This window comes from Coregonus clupeaformis, unplaced genomic scaffold, assembly GCF_020615455.1.
Source record: "Coregonus clupeaformis isolate EN_2021a unplaced genomic scaffold, ASM2061545v1 scaf0249, whole genome shotgun sequence".
Classification (NCBI taxonomy): domain Eukaryota; kingdom Metazoa; phylum Chordata; class Actinopteri; order Salmoniformes; family Salmonidae; genus Coregonus; species Coregonus clupeaformis.
Genome location: NW_025533704.1, coordinates 389,268 through 398,513, shown reverse-complemented (window position 1 = coordinate 398,513; position 9,246 = coordinate 389,268). Strand labels below are relative to the sequence as shown.

Below are 9,246 nucleotides of genomic sequence, written 5' to 3'. Positions count from 1 at the left end.
ATAGACATAGTGATGCATACACAGTGGATAGACATAGTGATGCATACACAGTGGATAGACATAGTGATGCATACACAGTGGACAGACATAGTGATGCAACACACACACTATTATTTTTATTTATGGTCGGGGGTCAGTGATACCTCTTCCGACTTCATTGTGAAAAGGAGTTGGATTAGTGACTTGGACTACTCACTCCAATGTGGCTATTTTCTGTGCTAGGCTCGCAATCACAGCAAAGAGCCTTAGGTCTGTAAGTCCATCTGTCACCCTGAAGTCCACCATCTCCAGGATCTGAGAGAGAAAACCATCATGGTCAAAGTGATACAGAAGGTGTATGTCTGTATGTGTGTGTTGTATTTACCCCTGTAGACGTATATCTCTTCTTCATCAGAGAGCAGCTCTGGAGGGATGATCTTCTTTAGTGCCAGCAGCACTTGCAGGCAGGAGATGTAACCATCAGCATCGCTGTCCACCTGAAGGGATCATCATCATCGTCATCATCGACATTATCATCACAATCAACAACAACAACATCATCATGTAAGCAAAGTAGAACCACGAGAGACAGGAAGAGTGAAAAGGAGAGAGAGAGTAAGAACTAGAGAAAGAGAGAGACAGAAAACCAGGAAGAAAGAGAGGAGTGTATCTGAGGCATAGTGCTTGAACAGAGGGTTTAAATCCCTTTCACTTACCGCTTCAAAAGCCCTTTTGTATTCTGCCAGCTTCTCCTGGCTGAAAATGCAATACTTTGCCAAGAAGTCGACTGCCAGAAAGAAAGGAAGAGGAGAAGAGAGTAAATCCAAACCTCTGTGTTAACAGGCTCTCTAGTGGGAAGAGAAGCCACACTGCCCTCTGCTATAGTGTTCAATTCAAATCAACTGCTTACAAATCCTCACACATCACCACGCATCACCAAACTGAAATATAAACGGAATATTATCTCAAACTGTGTTTATATCTTATTTCATACCGATCACAATAAATCTGCGAGCATTTTGAACGATTTCTAATAATATCTAGATATACAGTATGCCAGGCTTCAGGTGTGTGCATGTGTCTGTGTGTGTATCTGTGTATGTGTATGTGTGTGTGTATATGAGAGAGTCTGGTCTTTATCAATGTGAGGCGGCAACATCCCTCTGGTGGTGGGGGGGGTCCCAGCCGGGCAGGCAGCACACTCAGGGGCCTCGTGTGGCACTTGGCAGCTAAGTCTTTGTGTGTGTAGAGAGAGAGACAGGTTTTTACGGACCTGGGTTAGGCTGAGGTCAATGTATTGATTGACTAAGAGAAAAAGGCATAACAACTCACTTTAGGGGAAAAACGTAATACAAGTACAAGTGTTTGAGCACGTAGTACACATTTAGGAAATTATATATACGAATGTTGAGGATGCCACAACTCTACAGTGGTCAACATTTCAGATAGCAAATTAAGGGACTACAGCTCGTTTACTATGATAGCTAATCCACGTCAATTTCAGAAAGCAAATCTGGGGGAGAAGAAGAGAAAGAAGCAAAAAGGAGAAAGGGGAGAGAAGGGGAGAGAAGGAGAGAGAAGGAGAGAAGGGAGAGAAGGAGAGAGAAGGAGAGAGAAGGGAGAGAAGGAGAGAGAAGGAGAGAGAAGGAGAGAGAAGGGGACAGAAGGAGAGAGAAGGAAAGAAGAGAGAGAAGGAGAGAGAAGGGGACAGAAGTGAGAGAAGGGGGAGAGAAGGGGAGAGAGGAGAGAGAAGGGAGAGAAGGAGAGAAAGGAGAGAGAAGGGGACAGAAGGGGAGAGAAGGGGAGAGGAGGAGAGAGAAGGAGAGAGAAGGAGAGAGAAGGGGACAGAAGGGGAGAGGAGGAGAGAGAAGGAGAGAGAAGGAGAGAGAATGAGAGAGAAGGAGAGAGAAGGGAGAGAGAAGGGGACAGAAGTGGAGAGAAGGGGAGAGAAGGGGAGAGGAGGAGAGAGAAGGGGAGAGAAGGAGAGAGAAGGAGAGAGAAGGGGACAGAAGGAGGAGAGAAGGGGGAGAGGAGGAGAGAGAAGGAGAGAGAAGGAGAGAGAAGGGGACAGAAGGGGAGAGGAGGAGAGAGAAGGAGAGAGAAGAGAGAGAAGGAAGAGAAGGAGAGAGAAGGGGACAGAAGGGGAGAGAAGGGGAGAGAAGGGGAGAGGAGGAGAGAGAAGGGGAGAGAAGGAGAGAGAAGGAGAGAGAAGGAGAGAGAATGAGAGAGAAGGGGAGATGAAGGGGAGAGAAGGGGAGAGAAGGAGAGGAGGAGAGAGAAGGAGAGAGAAGGAGAGAGAAGGAGAGAGAAGGAGAGAGAAGGAGAGAGAAGGAGAGAGAAGGGGACAGAAGGGAGAGAAGGGGAGAGAAGGGGAGAGGAGGAGAGAGAAGGAGAGAGAAGGAGAGAGAAGGGGAGAGAAGGGTGAGAAGGGAAGAGAAGGGAAGAGAAGGAAAGGGGAGAGAAGGGGAAGAGAAGGTAAGGGGAGAGAAGGGAAGAGAAGGGGGAAGGGGAGAGGAAGGGAAGAGAAGGGGAAGGGGAGAGAAGGGAAGAGAAGGGAAGGGGAGAGAAGGAAGAGAAGGAAGGGGAGAGAAGGGGGAGAAGGAAGAGAAGGGAAGGGAGAGAAATGGAAGAGAAGGGAAGGGGAGAGAAGGGAAGAGAAGGGAAGGAAGGGAGAGAAGGGAAGAGAGGGGGAAGGGGAGAGAAGGAAAAGAAGGGAAGAGGAAGGGAATGAGAAGAGAAGGGAAGAGAAGGGAAGGGAGAGAAGGGAAGAGGAGAGGAAGGGAAGAGAAGGGAAGAGAAGGGAAGGGGAAAGAAGGGAAGAGAGAGGGGAGAGAAGGAGAAGGGGAGAGAGGGAAGAGAAGGGAGAGGGGGGAGAAGGGAAGAGAAGGGAAGGGGGAGAGAAGGGAAGAGAAGGAGAAGAGAAGAGAAGGGAAGGGGAGAGAAGGGGAGAGAAGGGAAGAGAAGGGGAGAGAAGGGGAGAGAAGGGAAGAGAAGGGAAGGGGAGAGAAGGGAAGAGAAGGGGAGAGAAGGGAAGAGAAGGGGAGAGAAGGGAAGAGAAGGAGAGAGAAGGGAAGAGAAGGGAAGAGAAGGGGAGAGAAGGGGAGAGAAGGGGAGAGAAGGGAAGAGAAGGGGAGAGAAGGGAAGAGAAGGGAAGAGAAGGGGAGAGAAGGGGAGAAAAGGGGAGAGAAGGGGAGAGAAGGGAAGAGCTCTTTAAGCTGCTTCCACTTCAATTCAGTAGAGATGAGAAAGAGTCCACTGAATAATGGATCTATTCATTGGGTAGCAGAAGAAAGTAACAGAAACAGAGTTTGTATCAGTTGGACTTAAACCCCTGGACCTCTGGGCTGCTCCCCGGTTGCAGGGGGCCGTTCAATCTGCCATTTATCTGCTTAGGCCTAATCAAAACCAGGCCTTCTGCAGCTCAGCCTTCACATGCAAAGCGTTACATTCGCATCCAGTCAACTTGGACTTGTTAAAGCTTGATTGATCAAAACTACGGGCGCGGTCTGTGTACATCTGTTTGCAAATGTCTGCACGAGAAGGGGCTTGCTGAGACCCACGAGCCACACGATCGTCCCCGACAGCGCCTGGGCTGGGTATTAGCTAGCCCCCCAGACCCCAATCTAACACTCTTCAATAGACACACACACCCCACTGCCTGGATCAGTGCACTGATCAATCCAATGAAGTAATTGACAGCTTGTGTGACAGAGCAAATGGATCCCCCGGGTCCTTCTCTTTAGCGTGGGGCGGGCTGAGGCCGGTCCCATCAGTCCTGTCCCTGGTAGGTAGTGCTCCATCCCCCACGGTGACTCCTCTTTCTATCCTAGGCCTGCTTCTCTTTCCTGGGCCTCTGCCTTGCATCTCTCAGGCCTGATGTGTGCCCACAGGCACTCATTTTTACACACACACACACACACACACACACACACACACACACTGCAGTCCGTGCTGGAGGGAGATCAGGGGTTCTGCGACTGAGGGGGCCACTCCGTCGGGAAATCAGCTGGACAAAAGGTGCATTGGAGTGAGAGATTGAGGGAGGAAGCGAAGGCGGGTGGAGGAGCAGGACAAAGCCCAGGCACTAAAACCTCCTGCCTGATAGCCTTATCTGATTCCACTCCAGCGCATGATGGCTTTTTTTTTTTTAGATGGCCTTAAAGCACACAGGTTGTGCCTTTGGTGTGAACCCTAGCAGAAAATGTTAATCAAGAGAAGGACTGTGGCACAGAAAGGGGAGAGTCACCCCGCCAAAGCTGTAATCGTAATGAGAGTGAGGCGATTCAGTAGCGATGAGGGAGGAACAATGGGGCCGTGATGATGATGAGCAAGGAGGTTCACTTTTTGACGACCGTTTGTTTTGGGCAGCTTTTTTTTCTGTTTCTTCAGTCACCACACACAACAAAGACGCCCCACCGGTCCGCAGACGGCAAAAGCCACGAGTCACATCTCATTTAACACACACTTGGACATCACTTTCAATGTCTCCACAGCTGACAGATGACAAACAGCCTGATTGCTGGATCTGACACTGTGCAGGCATTCATGAACACATGATTTATATTTTCTCACAGAGTCACAACCGAACAAAACAAACAAACATCATTCAAAGTGAGAAAGTAGTTTGCATATAACCGATATTTCTTTTCGAAATCTAGGTTAAATTGAATAGCTGAATGACTGCAACAACAAACTCTCTCAATACCATACATTATAGCCAGGAAGTCTGTAAACAGTGTTGGGACTGTGGAGAAATGGAGCAACACAGAGGTTCTATTGTGTTATTTCACGTGTTGCCTCTGGTTTGTTTCTCTTCCTCTCTTTCCGACTTAATCCCAGACCTTTGTTTCTGCTTCATCGACACATGTATAAAGTGTCCATAATTCCCCTAACAAAAGGTCACATTCAGTGCTAGAGGAGAAATGACCCCTTTTTAACCAGTGAGAATGTCAGGAGCTCAACCTAACCCACATAGTGTCGGATTAAAAACCTGCATTTAGAGTAATTACATTCATATAATGAGCATGGATGTTCCATGGTTTGGCTAGACTCAGACGTTATCCACTGACTGCAACACAACAGACAGACTAAATGGGAGCATTTGGGGATATGTTGGGTTTAAGCTCTTTAAGTGCTAAGTGATCTTTTAATTCTGTAGCGCCAAAACATGATATAATGAGTGATATAAAATAAACCAAAGCTTCAGCATAGTTTGAGAGTAGTTTGGCATGTTGTATGATGATAATAAATTCATCCAGTCACTGACAATAATTAAACTAAACTGGTCTTTCCTTTCAAAGATTATTTCCGATATGATTCTAGAGTATATTTCAGTGCATTAACTACACAATGGAGCAACCAATGAGGTTTATAAGAAGACTAAATTTTACAGTAAAAGGACAGTATACAAGATCAGGAAGTTGAGATCTTAAGTAGGCCAGTAGGAGGTGCAGGAGGAGATGCAGTAATCAGTCCTTGAATTCCTGAGCTCCATTACAATGTTGAAACTCAACCACAGGAGAGTCTGTACCTAAGACAATGTCCACATCCACACACAACTGTTAGCTGAAGACAGGGACCCTAAATACTTAAACATATTGTACATTTCTCTAGTCTTGTGACAGCAGAAGCAAAGAGTTTCATGGCCAGACTAGCCAATTCATCAATGACGATCCCACATGTTATTGTTTTACAGGAAAGCAACTTAGAACCATATTTATAGGATAGTTCAGAAACATTTTGTGATTCTTTTAAATAATGCGACCAAACATTATTCAACATCTCTTTTGGGTCAGAGGAGAACTTGGCAGTGTGCTCCAGTCCTTGGAGTGGGGTGGACTCAGGAGGGGGGCAGAATCTGGCAACAGGCCTCATTATCGCTCCATGGACCCGTGGCTCGGCCCCCTTCACTTTCCCCTGTAAGGAGGAGGGGAAAAACTCGCGTCAGGAAAACAAACAAAGACACACGCAGCGGCCACACTCTGACTCTGGCAGCACGCCACCCACCTCACCACAAACCACGGCGCGCACACACACACACACACGCACAAACAAACCTACACGCCTACGTCCAATCGCCCAGCTGCCGCTACACACACACACACACACACGCACACGCACACACACAGATCCAAAAAGATAAGTCCCAATCCTCTAATCATCTGCTATAATCGATCTGTACTGATAACCTGACAAAGCCAAATCATGAGTTATTACTACCCAGGCTCTCCTTGACATTGTACCATTAATAAGGCCATTGTGGAGGCCCTCTCTGTTTAGACACAATATAATAGAGTCTTGACAGATTCTCTTTGCCGCTTCTGCCTCTCTCCTTCTTTTTGAAAAACAGCGAGCGTGCATATCGCACAGCTGCCGCTCATCAATAGGTCTGGCTGTTTGTTTGTCCAGTCATTTGAAGCGCTAATGGTAAACACACAGAGGATATTCTAGACCAAAGGCTGAGCAAACAGCCAGGTTAGGTAAAGGCAAGCTGTACCCAGCGCACGCACACACACACACCAACACACACACACGCAGAGACACACACACATACACACACACAGGCGCATGCGTAAGCAGACACACTCACACCCACACACACACTATTCTAAGTGATTGGTCTCCTTTGCTCATTCATTCAGAAGCTATTCATTGCGGTGGAAAACAACCAGCAAACACGAGTGCAGCGGATTCCCAATCTACTCAATAGAGCGCTAACACACGGGAGGCTGAGTGGGGCCCAGGGGGCGGGGCTGAGGCGGAGCAGTCACGGGAAGCCGCCAGGTGTTCCCATCAACACTGACGATTCATCAGAGACCCTGGCAGAGTGAGAGTCACTGACGCCGGCAGCACAGGGCACAGCTACTGAGAACCACGGGACAACAGCACACAATGGAGCTTGGAACGTACACCAGTACTCCCTGAATGCACTTAAGGTCACCTCTTGCATATGTATCCAAAACAATCATGCACTCAGTCAACACAGGCATTGTATGTTCCTTAGCCACAGGAAAACTGAGGTAGCCTGACCCGCTTATTGTAATGAAAACAATCATCACTCGCTATTGCTTATACTTCCTGTATACCGTATACTGTGATAACACAGTCATGTACTCTTTCCTGTGTACAACCTACAGTCTCTCTACTACTGTGTGCTAGCCCAGCCATGTACTTCTGATAGAGAAACAGGGAGTATGGCACAAACAGAGTGCACTAGAGAAAGTAAATGTCTACGGGCAGGAAGGATGGCTGGATGGAGGGAAGAGCTGGATGGAAGGATGGCGGAGGGATGGATGGATGAGGGGGGGCAGAAAGGAAGAAAGTGGGAGAAAAGTGCATAGAGGAGGAGAGAGAAGAAAGGAACGAGGGAGAGCAGAGAGGCGCCTCTATTTTGAGGAGTGCGTTGGCCAGTGGTCAGTGCCGGGCGAAGAGGGTGCCAATTAAGGCCAATTAGTGCCTTCAGCACTAATGAGGGGGACACTGTTTACAAGTGTCTGAGCGAGGGGCTGCAGCACACACACACCAACCCCAACCCCCCCCCCTCCGACACTCATTACCGCACAAAGCCACAAAGCACAAACAGAAAATAACACCAGCAGACATAAACATAATGTGTGGAAGACAACTGCAAAAGTATAAGAAGAGCTGAGAGCTGAGATGTAGAAGAAGCCAATACCACATGGGAAACATTCACTCTCTCCCCCACACACACACATAAATCATTGGTAATAACCTTTCTTTTGTTGTGTGGAAGGACAGCTGTCAGGGCTCTTCCTCTTTGTTCATTACTGGCTGAACAAACCTGTCCAACCAGAAGCACACGAGAAACTGACCGACCTTAACCTTGACCTGAGGTTACAGGCTCATTGTGGGACTTCCCAGGCCCGCACAGTGACAATGGGTGGCATAAGAAATTAGACATGGGAGAAACTGAAGAATTTCAGTAAACTCTGTATACAAAGCACAACTGAAATGGTGAAACCAAGTGCTGTGTCTGGACTAAAGGAAAATTGTGTGGGGGAGAATAATTATTTTAAAAAGTCGAAGAGGTTGAAGCGTAAATGTGTTTGTGTTTTGCAAAATGCTCCCTTATAGTAGAGGCAGTGGGCAGATCGGTGTGTTCGTAGGCAGTGTTGGGTTTTAAATGTGTGAGGGAGGATGGGCACACTGATACACTCACAGTCCTCAAACTTGGAGCGGCCCCTGTGCGGCAGGGCGAGAGGGGTCCGGCTGTCTGGAGTTTGGAGCAGTAGATGTTCAGCACCTTCATCTTTCTCTCCTTCTCCCTCATCCTGCGCTCCAGCCTCCCGGGCCTTCTCCTGCCCCCGGGTGGAAGCCCAGCCTCGCCCCATCAGGGCAACCAGGCTCCTCCTTCACTGGACCCCTGGTCTGGGCTGGGGGCCTGGATGGGGACACATAGAGATGCACATTTTCATAGGACCACATTGAGATGGAGAGTACCCATGGCATTGGGCAGATTTCAAAGCCCACCTGAGACTGAGAGGTCCTCATATTGGCAGTCATATCCCATTAGCAGATAAATTAGAACTAACACTATTTATGGTTATGGTATGGTACCTTCTTGTTTCTGGTGTTCATTCACTGATTATTGCATTTTTATAGCTGACCCACTTGGTTTGATATATGTTGTGTGTCTAGTAGAGTTCCACCAAAGCACTTTGAAAGTCAACATGCTAGGTGTTCTGTATTTGTGTACATCTATCTTGCTACTTAAGAAACTCACTTATGCAACTACTTCTCTTTTTTTTCCTCACAAACACGATGTTCATTCTTTTGTCCTCCCTAAACATCCCAGTCACACCACGACTCCACTCCTCTGATCTTTTCAAATCTAACTGAAAGAGGGACACCTTCGAAACGCAACCACCCAGTCGATTGGCACTGGCCCCCAATTAGAGTCCCATTATCTGCACAACGAAAAGTCAGAATAATGTACTTCCGGCCTGGAGGCGCAGGGACAAAGAGTGCCATCAATGAAGACTCGAACTACATTGAGGCTTGGATTAAGCGAAGTACAATTTCCTTAATTTTTATACCTTAGTAGTCGTTCTTTACCATGAGTGTTACCTGTGTTACCACACAGGACATGAATCAAATGAGTTTCAAGCATTTCAGCGATAGGATGGTGTTAGCTAGTCATTACGACCAGGAGAAAGTTTGACCAACAGAGTGATAAGGGTTTCAGAACTATCTTTCATCAAAAACCCAAGACTGTCTCATATATCCGCGCTGAAAGGTCAGAGGTCA

General features: G+C 47.6%; 1 long non-coding RNA gene across 1 annotated transcript; it reads right to left on the bottom strand.

Annotated features, from left to right (window-relative positions):
• Positions 1 to 371: 371 nt before the first annotated feature.
• Positions 372 to 8,185, bottom strand: LOC123484268. Its single transcript, XR_006658464.1, has 3 exons — positions 8,159 to 8,185; positions 696 to 766; positions 372 to 476 (listed from the first exon to the last, which is right to left on the bottom strand). It is a non-coding gene; the product is annotated as an uncharacterized LOC123484268 (long non-coding RNA).
• Positions 8,186 to 9,246: the final 1,061 nt, after the last annotated feature.